Source organism: Castor canadensis, chromosome 8, assembly GCF_047511655.1.
Source record: "Castor canadensis chromosome 8, mCasCan1.hap1v2, whole genome shotgun sequence".
NCBI classification, from domain to species: Eukaryota; Metazoa; Chordata; class Mammalia; order Rodentia; family Castoridae; genus Castor; species Castor canadensis.
In genome coordinates this window covers 3028646-3046755 of record NC_133393.1, presented here as the reverse complement: position 1 = coordinate 3046755, position 18110 = coordinate 3028646, and the positions used below count along the sequence as shown (strand labels likewise).

At 41.2% G+C, this 18110-nt stretch overlaps 1 protein-coding gene across 1 annotated transcript in view; it reads right to left on the bottom strand.

Annotated features, from left to right (window-relative positions):
• Positions 1-17907, bottom strand: part of Col21a1 (collagen type XXI alpha 1 chain) — a 161327-nt gene extending 143420 nt beyond the window's left edge. Inside the window, exon 1 of the mRNA XM_074081869.1 lies at positions 17535-17907. The gene's annotated coding sequence lies outside the window, so the exon portion shown is untranslated. The remainder of the gene's footprint in view (positions 1-17534) is intronic.
• Positions 17908-18110: the final 203 nt, after the last annotated feature.

Here is an 18110-nt window from a genome sequence, read left to right as displayed (position 1 = left end):
AAAATAATTTAGTCAGCAAATGCTAATAAGGGCAAGCAGGTGCACTATGTAAGGTAGAACCCATGTGTGAAGCCCTGAGTTCAAATCCCAGTCCCACAAAACAGTAGCACTCAAGGCAATCATTAAACAGGACCAAGAAAGGAATATCACATTTACATGACATATATTTCCAAAGAAAAAGAATGAAACTACCTCGGCTTCTCTTTTCATTTTTTTCTCCTTTTTTGAGACAGGGTCTCACTATGTAGTGCAGGCTGACCTGGAACTCACAATTCTTCCTTGGCCTCCTGAGTGCTGGGATTACAGACATGTGCCACCATGCCTGGTTCTTTTAATATTTTGACATGAACATTTCTATATTGAATTTGTTCTCTTTATATATTTTACTTCTTTATGTAAAGATAGAGTTACTGTTAAACCACATTTTAAGTTTCACAGTCAATGCAAAATGCACTTTTCCCCTAATAGTGCACATTTATGATGTTATTAATATTTTCTTTATAAAGATAGATTGATAATAAATACCTCTTAGAACATTTGCCCTAAAAAATTAAAAGAATAAACAGGTAGTTAGATAGACAGCCTGCCAACTGACTGAACTCTGACTCTAAGACCCTCAGCCCTTCAGGCAGGAAGAGATATTCACGCTGGCAACAGGGGAGTTGCTTCCTCTGTCAGATTTGGCTCAAACCAAACACTTTTTTTTTTTTGGTAGGTCATTTTCTTTTTTACTTTTTATTTTTTTATTATTCATATGTGCATACAAGGCTTGGGTCATTTCTCCTCCCTGCCCCCACCCCCTCCCTTACCACCCACTCCGCCCCCTCCCTCCCCCCATCCCCCTCAATACCCAGCAGAAACTATTTTGCCCTTATCTCTAATTTTGTTGAAGAGAGTATAAGCAATAATAGGAAGGAACAAGGGTTTTTGCTGGTTGAGATAAGGATAGCTATACAGGGAGTTGACTCCATTAATTTCCTGTGCGTGTGTGTTACCTTCTAGGTTAATTCTTTTTGATCTTACCTTTTCTCTAGTTCCTGGTCCCCTTCTCCTATTGGCCTCAGTTGCTTTTAAGGTATCTGCTTTAGTTTCTCTGCATTGAGGGCAACAAATGCTAGCTAATTTTTTAGGTGTCTTACCTATCCTCACCCCTCCCTTGTGTGCTCTCACTTTTATCTTGTGATCAAAGTTCAATCCCCTTGTTCTAATGTCCACATATGAGGGAGAACATACGATTTTTGGTCTTTTGGGCCAGGCTAACCTCACTCAGAATGATGTTCTCCAATTCCATCCATTTTACCAGCGAATGATAACATTTCGTTCTTCTTCATGGCTGCATGAAATTCCATTGTGTATAGATACCACATTTTCTTAATCCATTCGTCAGTGCTGGGGCATCTTGGCTGTTTCCATAACTTGGCTATTGTGAATAGTGCCACAATAAACATGGGTGTGCAGGTGCCTCTGGAGTAACCTGTGTCACAGTCTTTTGGGTATATCCCCAAGAGTGGTATTGCTGGATCAAATGGTAGATCAATGTCTAGCTTTTTAAGTAGCCTCCAAATTTTTTTCCAGAGTGGTTGTACTAGTCTACATTCCCACCAACAGTGTAAGAGGGTTCCTTTTTCCCCACATCCTCGCCAACACCTGTTGTTGGTGGTGTTGCTGATGATGGCTATTCTAACAGGGGTGAGGTGGAATCTTAGTGTGGTTTTAATTTGCATTTCCTTTATTGCTAGAGATGGTGAGCATTTTTTCATGTGTTTTTTGGCCATTTGAATTTCTTCTTTTGAGAAAGTTCTGTTTAGTTCACTTGCCCATTTCTTTATTGGTTCATTAGTTTTGGGAGAATTTAGTTTTTTAAGTTCCCTATATATTCTGGTTATCAGTCCTTTGTCTGATGTGTAGCTGGCAAATATTTTCTCCCACTCTGTGGGTGTTCTCTTCAGTTTAGAGACCATTTCTTTTGATGAACAGAAGCTTTTTAGCTTTATGAGGTCCCATTTATCTATGCTATCTCTTAGTTGCTGTGCTGCTGGGGTTCCATTGAGAAAGTTCTTACCTATACCTACTAACTCCAGAGTATTTCCTACTCTTTCCTGTACCAACTTTAGAGTTTGGGGTCTGATATTAAGATCCTTGATCCATTTTGAGTTAATCTTGGTATAGGGTGATATACATGGATCTAGTTTCAGTTTTTTTGCAGACTGCTAACCAGTTTTCCCAGCAGTTTTTGTTGAAGAGGCTGCTTTTTCTCCATCGTATATTTTTAGCTCCTTTGTCAAAGACAAGTTGGTTATAGTTGTGTGGCTTCATATCTGGGTCCTCTATTCTGTTCCACTGGTCTTCATGTCTGTTTTTGTGCCAGTACCATGCTGTTTTTATTGTTATTGCTTTGTAATATAGTTTGAAGTCAGGTATTGTGACACCTCCAGCATTGTTCTTCTGACTGAGTATTGCCTTGGCTATTCGTGGCCTCTTGTGTTTCCATATGATTTTTCGATCTCTTTAATGAGTGTCATTGGAATTTTGATGGGAATTGCATTAAACATGTAGATTACTTTGGGGAGTATCGACATTTTTACTATGTTGATTCTACCAATCCATGAGCATGGGAGATCTCTCCACTTTCTATAGTCTTCCTCAATCTCTTTCTTCAGAAGTGTATCGTTTTCCTTGTAGAGGTCTTTCACATCCTTTGTTAGGTTTACACCTAGGTATTTGATTTTTCTTTGAGGCTATTGTAAATGGAATTGTTTTCATACATTCTTTTTCAGTTTGCTCATTGTTAGTGTATAGAAATGCTAATGATTTTTCTATGTTGATTTTATATCCTGCTACCTTGCTGTAGCTATTGATGATGTCTAGGAGCTTCTGAGTAGAGTTTTTTGGGTATTTAAGATATAGGATCATGTCGTCTGCAAATGGGATATTTTGACAGTTTCTTTACCTATTTGTATTCCTTTTATTCCTTCTTCTTGCCTAATTGCTCTGGCTAGGAATTCCAGTAGTATAAACTAAACACTTTCAAAGAGCTTACGGCCCCAACCTGTACACAAGTCAAGAGTTAGCACCTGCTTATGCCAGACACTGAACTTGCCCCAGTAAATGTAGCTTCTCTACTAACAGGTTGAAAATCTGAATAATACATTGCAAGTCTCTGTCTTTATGCTCAGTGCTTCTTATGATGAGAATACCAACTTGTAAAATCAGCACAAGACAGACAGTAGAAGAGAAGAGAGCCCTGCTCAGGTGTTAAGGAAGCCAGAGTCAAGTGCAATGATAACCTAGAGGCATTTGGAAGAATTTATTTAAATTCATTCACCATGGTCTACAGAGAACGTTCCACCCTTCTTCAGGGTAGCTTCCCCAGTGCAAAACTCTGAAATCCAAATGCTCCAAAATCCAAAACTTTTTGAGCATCAATTTGATACCACAAGTAAAAACTTCCCATTTTTGTTTTACTGTGATCTCATGTGATCGGTCACAGTCAAACACAGGCATAGGAAAAGTATTGCATTGGCCTGTGTGTATCAGGTGTATATGATGAATGAATTCTGTGTCTAGACCTGGATCACATCTCCTCAGATATTTCATTATGTATATGCAAATACCCCTATATCCAAAAACACCCAAAATACGTCTGGTGCCAAGCATTTCAGATAAGGGATACTCAATCTCTACTAAAGCACTTCCTTTTCTTTATATTCAAAATTCATCCTCCTCCACACATCTAAAGTGACCAAGACTGAAATTTTTTTATATACAGAAGGGCAGGAATTGCTATACTTAGGCTTGAGCTCAGGACCTCATATATGCTTGATAAAAGCTGTGCCACTTCAGCTGCCCCCCCCATCCTTTTTTATTATTATTTACTTTTGGAGATAGGGTCTCTCTAAATTTGCCCAAGCTGGCATTGAACTCACAATCCTCTTGACTCTGCCTCCTAAGTAGCTGGGATTACAGGTGAGCCCCACCATACCTGCCCACCAGGGCACAACTCTTTGTATTTTCCTTGTGGATATTTCACAAAGTAATAAACACTTGAATAACAACTGCAAAGATTTTTCCAAGCACAATGTAGAACTAACTTGGAAATTGTTAATTTGAACTGAAACGCTAATTATTTTCTCTAAATAAAAGAATGTTTAATAACTAAACGATAATGGAAACTAGGAAGGCAGAAAAGTTAAGTTTCTTTACTTAAATCTTCTTCTCCCTCTTCTAAATCTTTTTGCTAATGTTTTCCATTGATGGTATTTCCAAAATTATTATACACCTCTCACAGCTTCAAAAGCTCACCATTCATGCTTTTTAAATTGTAATAAAATTGCTCTTCTGACCCATCACCAATGGAAATGCTCAAATCAAGGATTTCTGTCATCCTCAGTCCCACACTTCATGCCTTTATCTCCCTCTGTTAGGCTCACCCACAACACGAGAACGACTCTTCTCATGGTTTTCCATGTGCATTGGTTGAAAGCTATCCTTTCTCTGGAAGTCTATTTCTTTTTAGCATTCTATAAATAAACGTGTTCTAAGTCACAAAACCCTCAGTTCTCATCAGGCAAGTCATTTCAGGCCCCTTCAATGAGCCTTTTTTAAAGACATACCTTAATTTGTGACTTACAGGCCAGTCCTCGGGTCTAGGTAATAAATAACATAAACTTAGAGAAACTTGGTGCAATGTAATCTACACGTGTAAGAAAGAAACCGAAGGCAAAGGAAAAAGGAAATAACTGTGACTATCAAGAGCATATTTGCCTTCGGTGAAACTACAACCTGAGGTTCTAAGGGATCATGAACAGGGCCTTGCTGACCGTGTTCCTGCATCTGTTCTAACTGGTCCTGTGCCCACATCCACTGGGTGATGGTCTGGCCTTTCTGAAATAGTCTAAACTGTACTCGTATCTGTGAACACTACCAAAACTTACAAAACAAGGAGTCACTAAACACTAGGTAATCCTTGCTACGGACCAAAAGTAAATCAGCTCATCTGTATTTCTTTGACAGGAGTACTAGTTTGGCCAGAATACCACGCTTATGACATTTCACAGACAAAATGGGTGGATCACTGTCATGGTGATTCCGCCTACAATCTCAGCTACCTGGGAAGCTGAAACAAGAGAACCATAAGTTCAAGGCCAGCCTGGGCAGGTTAGCAAGACTCTGTCTCAAAATAAAATAAAAATTGCTCAATGTAGAGTATTTGTCTAGCCCGTGAGAGGCCCTGGGTTTGATCTCTCGTTAAAACAAAAGGAAAGAAATGGATAACTGTAAACTGGATTTAAAACTAGTCAAATGGCTCCAAAATGGAGAGTAACACCTGATGTCAGCCTGTGGGAGGTTTCAATAATCTCTTCATTACATATGTTCTGCCATCAGCCCCATTCAATCAACCGGTTTTTGGTAATTTCAGTGAGGACAACGATCACTTCCAAATAAAATGTCCAGAGAGAGCACAGCTAACAAAGATGTCTTAACTGACTGATTAAAATATTTTGTATTTTTTTAAGTATCTCAACTTGATAAATATTGCATCAATTGCAACAAGTCAAAACTCAAAATCCTTGAATTAAAAAATTTCAAGGATTTTGGAATCCAAAATCTAGATTCTGAAGGATCACTAGGAGCCAATGGGCTTAAAAGCAGTAGGTATGGATAGACTAAAAGTAAGGTCTGAGTTGATAGAAAACTGAAATTATTATGTGAACTGGCGGCCAACAATAGTTAGCTCTTCCAAAGAAGAGTTACATCCTTTCTATTTGGCCAGAGAGATTCATTCTTCTCCTTCTCCTCTTCTCCTCTTCCCCTCCTCCTCCTCTCTCTCTCTCTCCTCTCTCTCTCTCTCTCTCTCTCTCTCTCTCTCTCTCTCTCTCTCTTTCTCTCATCCCTCACTATCCCCCCACCTTCTTCTGGGGATCCAACTCAAAGCCTTCACACACTCAACTCCAGCAATACTCAGTCCCAGTAATAAAAAATCAAACCTTAATGTGTCCAGGAAAGGCTGACCAGAGTGGAGACATAACTCCAAAACATCTCAAAAAAGAAGTAGTTTGGGGACACGGTGTTTCCCATGGGGCATGACCTAGCAGTCTTCAAATACTGGTAAGACAGCCACACAGAAAAGAAACTGGGCTTCTTCCTGTCACTCCCAGGGTATAAAATTAGGTTCACAGCCTGGAAAGTCCGGGCAGAAGTTTTCAGTCTGAATTAGGGAAAAAGTTTTTAATAGATGGGGATGCCCCTAAAACTGAGCATTTCCCATTACTGGAAGTGCCTGGCACAGGGAGGAGTGACAGCATCAAGCATTGTTGGTATAAACAACATCTGAGCTGCAAACAACAGTTATTTATAACACACTTCACAGATCTCTGATATATGTGGACTACAGTGTGTGCCTAAACGAAACCATAGGTCCAAGTGAACTAGGCTTCAAGAGGCCAGTCCTGACCCACCTCGTCTGTGAAGAAAACCACGACCATACAAGATCTTACCTTCCATAATGCCTACCTCTTCTTCTACCACACTCTGAACCTATTAAACACAGCATTGCTTTGCTTCCTAAACATTTTATTTGCAATAGTCTATCTCACAACTGTACCATAAGCAACCAGAGGTCATGACCTTCCTCCACCTACTACCTACCTCACAACCACTGATGTTGAACTTGTCAATTCATTGCTTCTCTTGTTTGTCCCATATTCCGTGATTCTGTAATCATCAACATCTTGCTGTGAATGTGGTGAACTATACAGTAAAGGCTTCTTTGGGGGTTCCTATATGCCTCCCCCCAATATATCAAAATTCCTCTATTTTTTCATGTAAAACTTTCTAACTCCCTCATGAGAAAAATGATTACAAAAACCAAAATCCATTCTTATATCTTTTATGGACAGTAAAATATGCTGTTTTTTCTTTCCCCATTTCCCTGAGAAAACAAAAATTCTAGGATAAGAAACATCGTGAGGAGAAAAAGTCAAAATATGAAGTTGTCTACAGTCTATAGTAACAGAAGGTCGCAAAGCCTCATGCTCCCGAGGAGCAGAGATTCAAGATAGCTTGGAAAGTCTACAGCTCCGCCTAAATGGGTTCCCCAATGGCAGCCCCTGGGGAAAAAACGGTTTGCCTCCCCTAAGGATTGGCAACACTAAACCATGGAAGGATGAAAAGGAAAAATCTCTTCTTCAGCTAACTTTCATAAATGTTCATCTCGGGAGAATAGAATGGGACAGAGGACAAAGTGGAAATTCATTGGCACATTTATTTTTCATCTTAATTCATTAGTATTTAAATCAAATGTGAAAATACAACTGCTTCTTTAATCTTAGGCTGTTTTAGGCTCAAAGCTCAAAAAGTATGATGGGTTACTGGAAGGAGGATTTGGAAATCAACTTAGGAACCACATCTACAATGGGGCAGAAACATTTAAAATTCACAAACTTATTGAATTACTCAAGCTTAGCATTTAATAATGTTAGGTCTGGCCAAAAAAATGTCTAATGTGAAATTACACTACTCAGCTAAAAATTTAAAATATTCAGAGACACAGTTAAGGAAACACAGCTGCACAAATGGTGCTATGCTCTTCGTAGGTAACTGGCCAGGCACTTATTAAATTAACTAATTTAAAATGAGTCAGAGGTTAAAAATAGTCACACTTTTTTTTAGTGATCTGTGTATTCTAAAAGTAATTTATTCTGCTTCTCACTGTCTTCACGGCCCCCTCTTCTGAGCCTCGGTCAGTTCAATTCACAATGGTTTTTAGTTTTATTTATTTATTTATTTTTGGAAATCAAAGAAGATTTATTTTTTTATTTTATTGTTTTTACATTTACTCACATGTGTATACATTGGTTGGACCACCTCCCGCCATGTCCCCCACCCCACACTTCCAGGCGGAACCCAACAGGCTACATGCTCAATCTAAATACTAAGTACAACCGTACCTTATCTATGCAGACCCCGCACAGACCTGCGGAGACCAGAGATCTGACCTCTGGCTCCCATCACAAACCCTCTCATCAGCGGGGGTGGGCCAGAGAGCAACGTCCTCACGGACTTGCATATGCAGCAGTTGGTTGAGGCTGGGAGCCTTGTGGAATGACAACAAACCATGATATCCCAGTGCGTCCGTGGGGAAATTCACTCAAGAGACTGAGAAATGAGGACAGACAAGATCATGTGTTATTTCTTGCTGTATCCCGAGCACCTACTCTAATCTATGGAAAGAGCTGAATGAGCAATTACCAACTGGATGAATTAATGCAAATCCTATACAAATGCACCAGAATCTCAGGTGCAGCAGCATGGAGGAAGACACCTGGCTCTGGAGACAGAAGACACTGAAACCCAGGGCTGCATCTGCCCAAAGGAAAGGCTGTCTTCTACTTTTCATAGGAGTGTGACATGGTCTACCTACGAACCTGACCATATGATTGTTATAAATAATAAATCCAAGAGCTCAGGACAGACCAGCTGCTAGCAAGACCTGGGATACCCTCAAAGCCACCCAGGTATTGCAGTGATCTAGAACTGTGCCCTGTGACAAAGGCTGACAGGCTCATGGACTCTGAAACCAATCCTTGGAGTCACAAGGGCTGAGTCTCAAAAGCCACTGCGGGAGCTGCCAATGTGTTGCTGACTTCAGGAGACACCTGTCCCACCCCTCGCTATCTTCCCTCTCAACACGAGGTGAAATGGCTGAAGTTGGGACCTGCATCTCTCTACCACCCGGGCTACACGGAGGATATCCTCACCTAAGGAAGCAGCAAGCCTTCAGAAGAGTAGGCATCTCGAAGTAAGGGTGAAAAACTTAGAAGTAAGTGAATGAATACTTACAACAATGAATGGAAGCACAGTTGAGTGCTTTTCATCTGACAGGCATCATAACAAAGCATTTCTGTGCATTGCTTTATTTAACTCTCTGACCACACTGAGAAGTGGGTCCTGTGATTACTCGCTCGATCAATGAAAAATTAAGTTGTACGAGATCAAATATCATGCATGAGTTCTCACAGGTGGTGTCAGGCCACGGCTACACAGTGCCCAAGGTCTTAACCGTTGTCCTATACGGCTTCAATGCATGAGAACATTCAATGTTCTTTTGGCATTGACAAAAAGAAATAATTTTTTTTGTTTTTTTAAAAAGTCTTCTTTTATTTTAACCAGATTTGCTATTTCTCCTCAGTGTATTTCGTGTTTAAATCTGGCACAATCTGTACACAGAGTGTGAACTCATTACTCTCTCAATATTTAATTTGTATGAGATTCAAAATTCTAATTACACATTTCCATCTACAAAGTGTATAATTACGTATTCCCTTTTGCACTTTAAAGGTAATCAATCAGTATTAAAAAGTAGAGAAAAAGAAAGTAGGAAAAAAATCTATCATCTCACCACCCAAATACAACTGTTAGCGTTTTGAGAAACATGTAATTTAGAGCTCAAAAATATAATTTGATTACTCATATAAACATGATTTCCCTCAAAAAGCCCACAATTTAGAATCAGGAAATTTTTTTGAAGTGTTGAAAAGACCAGTGAGAAGTTTCATATAATTCCTACATGGAAAACAAAGATAAATTTGTTCAGGCATCATGAAAAGGAGCTTACAAATTTCCTGAAAGAAGAACTGTTATTTCACTATTCATCATTCACAGTAATCGATCTTCACTGAGCATTCAAGAAATATGCTGCTATTGTTTGCATGTGTTTCCTCTAAATGTCAGGGTGTGGCCAGGTGCAGAAGGTCATGTCTATAATCCCAGCTACTCAGGAAGCAGCGATCAGGAGGATGATGGTTCTGAGAAGCCCAAGCAAGAAGTTAATCAGACCCCTCAACAAATAAGCAGGGCATGGTGGTACACATCTTTAATTCCAGCTATACGTGAGGCATAGGTAGGAGTTCAAGGCTTGCCCTGGACTAAAAAGTGAGACCCTATCTAAAAAATAACCTAAAGCAAAAAGGGCTGGTAGGGTGGCTCAAGTGGTAGAGCACCTGCCTAGCAAGAGTAGGGTTCTGAGTTCAAACTCCAGTCCTACTAAAAAGATTTTGAGAGTGTTACCAGTATGTCGATGTGTTTGTATTCAGAGGAAGTGTCTTTGAGAGGCCACTTAGGTCTTAAGGGCATCTCTCTCCTTTGCAGGATGAGGGCTCCCCTTTGCCTAGCATTCAGGTGGGCTGCCCTCCTGCCTTGTGCAATGTACAGACAAGTGATCCTCTCCTCTCAGGGTGTAGTGACAAGCAGAGAGCTGCACTCTGCCACGCCTGCTAGCACCTTGAACTTGGACTTTCCAGCCTCCAGAACTGTGAGAAAATAAATGTATGTTCTTTATAAGACACCAGCGTCAGGTACTTTGTTATAGCAGTAGAAGACAGAATAAGACATATGTCAAATTAGGAATAAATTTTAGGATATGCTACTCGACATTGACAAACTCTACATGTGTATGCTCCAAGGTGCAATTCTTTACATGTCCCATGATGGCCTCTGACAGTGCTTTTAACCAAGAAAATGAAAGATGCCAATAGCTAAATGACAGATGTCTTTACAGTCCTTCCCATAAGTCCAGCTCACTCACTGCAACCATATGCAAGCTACCAGATTTTCAGTAAGTTGGTGGTAGGCTAGGAAGAATAACCGTCCTGGTGCAGGGACTTCTCAGAATAACCAGTGTCTAGTTGTAGAGTACTTGACACATTCGTGTTATTATCTTAATGGAAATATAGAAATGATACATAATTTAGATGATGGTATCCACTCACTCACACTGCACACTCTTCATGCTTACCACCACTAAAGATGGAAGTTTTAATTGGGCTCCATGACCTCCACTTACCACTCAAATCTCCCCATGTCACCTCCCTTCTCAGCCCTGTTCTTTGCTCATTGCCCAGCAAGCAAAGTAGGAACTGTGTCAATACCATTCTAGTTAACGCCGGTCACGTGGTATGATCTGAAATGTGTCACACGCCATCTAATCGTATATTGAAGCCTTAACCACCAAGGCGATGGTACATAGAGTGGAGAACTGGGAAGGTAATTAATTAGACCTCACTGATGACACCCTCGGGATGGGAAGTCCCCTTACAGGGAGAGATAGGAAAGAGCTTGCTTTGTCTCTGCTTGTGGGCACACAGTAAAAAGATGTCTGTCTATTTGCTGGGAGGAGAGCCCTCATCAGGAACCTAAGAGGTCTGCACCTTGACCTTGAATTTCCTAACCTCTAGAACTGTGAGTACATTTCTATACAGTATTCTTCAAGAGTAAATTTCTTTACAGTATTTTGTTTCAGCATTCCAAGTCAATTAAAACAAATGTCATCCTTGCTCCAGAGTTTATATTTCACTTCCTCCAAGACTTCTCTTTCAAAATATAGCCCTTGTGTTAGCTAACACATAATTTGAACAGTGAGAGAAAAGTAAAGAAACTGTAAAACGATGACAAGTGAAGAGCAGTTTTCTGAGGGAAGTAGTGGAGAGCTGCCTGCATTCTCAGGACCCTGGGTATTTGTGACATAACAATGCTTTTCTCCAAAATAATCTCTCTACTTTTTGCCAAGACATTACTTTAAATCATATAGAGCCCTTCCTAAGATCAATACATGGTTTATGTCGAACGAGAATCAAAAATGTCTTGAGAAGAAACCAGAAGAGACATCCTGCCATGCTTACCAATGTTTCTAAATTTAAATCAGAACTATTTTACCTTATACATTTTTTAACTCAAAATACTTAAGATGTTATTTTTATATAACAAATTGAAGGGAGTTTCTATTTTAAAAAACAAAACTACAAATTGGATATTAACAGATGCACCCTTCTGTGTACATCCCCTTCACGGAGGATAGGCAAGTGCGTGGTAGGCTCTTCGTAGCTACCTGATGAATGCTGAAGACTTTCCAGCGATGTTCCTCCCTGTCTTATCTCTACTATTCTGTCTACACCGAGGTGCCGCTGACAAGCACAGTCTACATCCACCCTGTGAACGGAATCAACTCTTCCTAATAAAGTAGTAAAATGCACATACAAGAGGATTAGAGATTTTAAGTTTCCATTTCAATAAGTTATTTCAATCATTGATCACCCACAGATTGAACGTACAATACAGACATAATGCACAAGTTCTGAGTGTTCCTTATTTACAAGTTACATAATACGAATATAAAAGACAAATTTCCAAAGAATGTTCTTAGAAGAACAAACTTTCTACAAACCTCAAACTCCAATACAGCTTCTTTCTACTTTAACTTAAAAAAAGAAAGAAAGAACTTTTCTTGGTCTTTAATCTTTTCTTCTTGACACCAATGGCTGTATAGACAAACAATTAACGGGTGACACGACATTGTAATTATGGCTAAATTGACCTGTATCAAAACAATGTAAGTCAAAACAAAAACTCAGCACTGAATTAAACACAAACAACTGGCGGGATTCCCAGAAGGTCACTAAACTTGGATTTGAGAAAACTGTCAGCATTTCATGAACTTTTTCAAAGCTATCTCTGAGTGTTTCATTAGCAAAATCCAAAATTCCAAAGAAACAAAGAGAAAGAACTAAATTGAATCATTTGAAAAGACAATCTGTAGCTAGTAAAAAAAACACTATCCTTTTCACAATTCTTAGCTATAGACCTATTTCACTGGGATTCTAAACATGTATTTTCATTGCTTTTTAATTAAAGAAATCTTTTAAATACATACTCTTGAGTCAAACTGGGATGAGTGTAACAGGCATAACCCACATATGGTAATTAGCACACTACCATGTGGACTATGTGTCTCCTTGTCAACGTGATCCTGGATTTCAGAAGGACAGACAGCCAAATGAAAAATGCACTGAGTAGAACACAGGAAATCTGAGTTGTTGTCCAGGGGCACCACCAACTGTTCATGACCTTCTGACCAGGAATGATATCGCCACTCCTCTCCTTTCTCACATATATTAGACATTTTCTAATATCCCTTCTCATTCTAAAACTTCTGTGAGCTGCAGGACTCCCATAGATGTAGCCTCTACGTAAACACGTTACAGGGCCTCTCTTCATAAACGAAATCGTTACTCCTTTTCACAATAAATTCTAAACTGACTGACTCCAACACAGGACAGTCTAAAAATGGTTCTCAAGTGATTCCATTTGAGATGGAAGCAGTAGAGGGAAAGGGAGAGGGGATGGGTACATGATCGTGACTACAGTACTTTATATGCATGTATGAATATAGAATAATGAAACCCAGTAAAAAATGGCTTAAAAGGGGGAAGAGAGGCGAGAAAGCAATACAAGGGATAAATTCTATTGAAGTACATTATATTCATACATGGAAATAGCACAGTGAAGCCCCTTTGTACAATTAATATATGTTCAGTTGAAAAACCACGATTTTTTTTCCCAGTACTAGGGTTTGAACTCAAGGCCACACACTTACTAGGCAGGTACTCTACTACTTGAGCCACTCCTCCAGCCCTGATTTCTGTTGGTTATTTTCGAGATAGGGTCTTGCAAACTATTTGCCCAGGCCAGCTTCAAACCATTGTCCTCACGAAGCTCTCACAAAGGAGAGCTTCAACAGAGAGGCTCAGCTTGAACCATCCGAGAATGTGCAAATCAAATAATGGCAGAGTCTTAACATACATTTACTATGAGCCAGACAGTGTTCTAAGAACTTTACACACGCTAAGTCATTTACTCCTCACAACAACCCACTAAGGTGGGTTCTATTACCCCAGTTACGTGACTTGTCCAAACTCAAACAACCAGTAAGTGGAACGGCAGGGCCAGGATTCAGAGTGAGGCAGTCTGGCCACAGTGTGTGTCTTTAGCCAAGAGTCTATGAAGAAAACTGGGGAACTCAGACTCCATGGTTAGTTTTCTTCGTGTGAGACTGAACCACATGTCAGAAATAAACACTTCGACTTTGTTTCTCATAAGAATGACAATAAATCAAGCTAAAGAATTACAATGCATGCTGAGAAATGTAATCCAAAGATAATAAACACAAAACAAAAACATGTATCCATTTCCTGTGATGTGTTTTACTCAAAAGTTTCAAGATGGCCTTAATAGTAAACCATCCCTGGAAGAACAGATAGGGCCCTGGAAATGAACCTGAGTGAGTGCCAGGTAGCTCTCATCGAAACCTTTCTAAGAGAGCCAGGTTATGTAAACCGAATGCAATTGAGCCAATGTCTTGATGATTACTCCTGCTCTGGACCTTGTGCCTACAAGTAGAGAATCATAAAGTCATGGGGGGGAGGGGAAACTGTGATATCAATCATTCCTGGTTGGCCAATCACTGCAGGCAGTGCTGCTACATCTGCCCCTCCAGATTGCAACATCACAGACTCCCCTGGCTTTTTAGTGAAACTATCCAGAACGCATAATTTGATTACTGAGAGTTTGAATTTGCTTCCACATGCCTTCATTGTTCCCATCAAGAGATGTGCTTCTGATCCTCCTTTTTTTAAATCATTCTATAGTGAGCCAAAATGAAAACCCTGCTTACAGTAACTTGTAATTGCATTTAATTTAACAACATTAAATCCTAATTCCACTCAATTCCATTCAGCATATTTCCAGGTTGGTGTCTGGGGGGTCAGATTTTGGGTTTGGTTTTGGGTTTTCTCTATGTTGTACATGTTTATAGCATTGTTATAAATTTTAGGCATTCTAATGAAGACTTGATTTCCTGAAGTCCTAAGAGGTTTGTATGCTGGAGTTTGCCTTATGTCTACTCTTCTAGAAGTCCCATGAGATTAGTAATAGACAAGTTACAACCTCTTACATTTAAAGATGCAAGATGACTTATACAAGGGCATTCTCTATTAGAAATCTAATATTCAACTTATTGCTAAAATTCAGGAGAACTCAAGACTAATTTCAAAGAACAGAATGATTTGGCAACTTTGTTGAAACTAATACCATAGATATTTTTCACTAGACCTAGTGGGTCCCAGGAAGATCATACAGATCCACTCCAGTCAGGTAATGTAAAAGGAACTGATTGTGTGCATGCAGTTGGAAGCATTTTTAAATTATTGCAGTTAAGGAAGAAAAGGGCTCTTGAATGACCTCACTACCCCTTTCTGCCAGCTTAGGCTTGTCCTGCACTTGTGTCCTCATTTTGCTTTCTATTTTCTTGAACAAACTTTTATGTAGCTGGATACGGTTGCATTTATTCTCTCTGTCAAGTGCCTGAGAAATACCAGGTAATACTTCTGGGCTGATTCTCTTGGAGGCCATGCCACTTTTAAGTTGCCACTTGACTTTTCTCTTAGGAAGACTGCCATTCTGAAGAGTCAGACTGTAAGAATACTTAAATGTAAATGCTAATACATTTTAAACCCCACCAGAAAGTGAAATCTGTCACCACAGACAGTGACCAGAAAAAGACTAGGCTACCAATCTGAAACTAATTTACTAATTTTTTTTCTAGAAAGTTCCAGATAAAGCATGCAATAATCTATAATGAAGATGACTTGAGGAGGTCCATATATTCAACATACTGGCAAATAAAGAAAAACTAAATTCTAAGGATACAGTTGGCAAGTAAATACAAAAGCTGATCACTTGTCAACATAGTTTTCATTTTGGTATTTGGGGGTTATGTCTTTGCCTTGGTTTTTGGTTTTGTGCATGTGTGTACATGTTTTTCTGGAATTTGAGCTAGTACATATTTAGTTTATTATACTAGACACTTTGGAAGTGTTTTGAGTTCAATATGAGAGTTGCAAGGTACAAGTTGTATCACTACTGTCCCAGTGCACAGAGAGGTAAATAAAAGAGCCATTCTCAAAACCGGGTCTGCCTCAAAAGGAGGCTCCTGTCCTACCCACTGTCCACATTTTCCCCAGCTTCCTAAACACAGACTTAGTACTGTCTCTTTGCAGTATTAAGTGAGTGAATATATACCTCACTCACAAACTGGCACCAAAAATAGCAGCTTGGAAAACAAATGTTCTCTGTGAGGCATGGTCTTGGTACAGTTGGAGTTAGCACTGAGTTCACTGCAGCACACTTGTGCTGGGTCTGGAGTGGTGCCTATTCTAGATTTTCTTATCCAGTGCTGGATTTTCTAATCCATTTAAGCCCATTTGCAAAGTCATTCTATTTCTGTACTAATGGCTTAGGAACAGCTGGAATTTTTTAGTCAACTTTTGAAATCTCAGATCTCTGTTAAGAAACAGTGAGAAAAGAATCAGCTTCAACAATGTAGAGACCTTGGGAGAACTGGCAGGAGTCCTTAAAGCCCATGACAGTTTTGGAAAACAGAAAGAGAAACGAAAGCCTTGCATATGAACTCTATAATCTGCACAGACAATGCAGTGATGGTCCAGGATTCTGTAATAGGGACCAGAAATGTGTGTTATTACAGTTAGAAAGCTTATGTGCAGCTCTTCTTTGCTTTTATTTCAACATTTAAAAAGAGGAAAAGTTTCCATCTCTTCTAAAGAAACTGCAAATTCTACTATGTGAAAACGGTGGTTAAGTCTCCACCCTCTGTAGAAGTCTCCGAAGAGCACAGTGTTCTTTTTAAAACTTAGGCAGAACGCTGCTGATGAATATCAAAGATTTTCTGGAAAGTGGTCAGCTTCTGCCTTGTGGGGAGTGAAGCTTAACAGGTCAGACACCTGTAAGAGCCCTTAGCTTACCTGAGCCCCAACCCCACGTTCTTAAACTCCAGCAACAGTACAATTTCCCCCCTCCCCAGGCGCACTGAATCAGATTGCTGGGCCCCAACCTCAGAGATTCAGGTTCAGCAGGGATAGGGTGGCGCCCGGCCCTAGCTTTTGCACTTCTCAAAGCTTCTGCAGACTGCTGTCCAAATGCCTGGCTTGGAGAATCGCTCATCACCGCCCCAGCTCACTGGCTGCTAAGCCCAAGTGCTCCCTGAGATGACCTGAGGTTGACTTCAGTATTGATGCCTGAAGTTGCACCCCAGAGCCACTGACCTGGGATGCAGCTCAAGCAACGGATTCTTTTAAAACCACCTTATCTTCAAAGTTGCCTAAAATCGGACCCTAGGTACGGACTTCTGGTCTACACCTGGAACTGCTATGCTGCACACACTAAATGCATACAATAACATCTAGCAATTAGCACAGTAAGTAAACTTGTTAAATAAAGGAACCTTTGGTCCACGCTGCACAGGCAGACGCAGGGCCCTGGGCGCTCCGCATCGCGCTGCGCTCCTGGGCGCCCGCAGCGTGGACGCAGCAGCCCTTCCTAGTGGATGGTCACGGTGCGGGGAAGGGGGCTTCCAGGGGTCAATCGCCACACACCCCGGGAAGGAAACCCGATCTCGCGGAATCTCCCGGGGTTCGTTAACACTAAGTAAGTTTGTAAAACAAACTCTGACCTCTCCGCCTCCACCCTGGGCACGGTTCACAAAAAGCAGGGAGACACTGCACCTCGGGGCACCCAGCACCTCAGGGCACCCAGCACACCACCTGCAGTCCCTGACGACCAGCCCTGAAGCCCCCTGGACGTCACTGCGGCGGTGGACACGGGAGAATGGCGGGGGGTCTCCTTACCTGGCGCGGCGTCCAGGCTTGGGTGGCCCGCGGTGCCGATGGCGCGTTGCGCCCGGGGGACAGGGGTGTGCCAGGCAGTGACAAGCCCCGACCCTGCAAGACCTGGCCGAGCCGGGTTGGTTGGCAGCCCTCCACCCGGAGTCAGTCCCGCCGCCGGCAGGGCTGAGCGCCTTGCTCCGGGCTGCGGCCCGGCCCCGGAGGCGGAGCCCAGATAAGGTTCGGCTCCCACCCGCCCCTTTGCGGGGGCGCGGGCCAGGGGTGGGTTTTGGATCTGGATCTGGAACTGCCCGAGTAACTCTGGTAGAAATATGGTCGGTGCAGGTCCTGCCGGGACCGGACTGTGCTGGATTGGAGATTGACAGTGAGGGTGAACAGGGAAGTCCCAGAGCAACCAGGAACCCAATCACTCAGAGAGGCGGGAGAAAAAGAGAAAGGCAGAGGCTGTTCTGGTGAGGACACCTGGGCGCCAGGCTCAGCCAGCTCCGGGAGGTCCCTTGCCTCTAATCTAAGACGCCTGCGACCTGAGCGCTCACTTTCAGTAAGATTCAGGTGTTCCAGGAAGCCTGGGGATAAAGG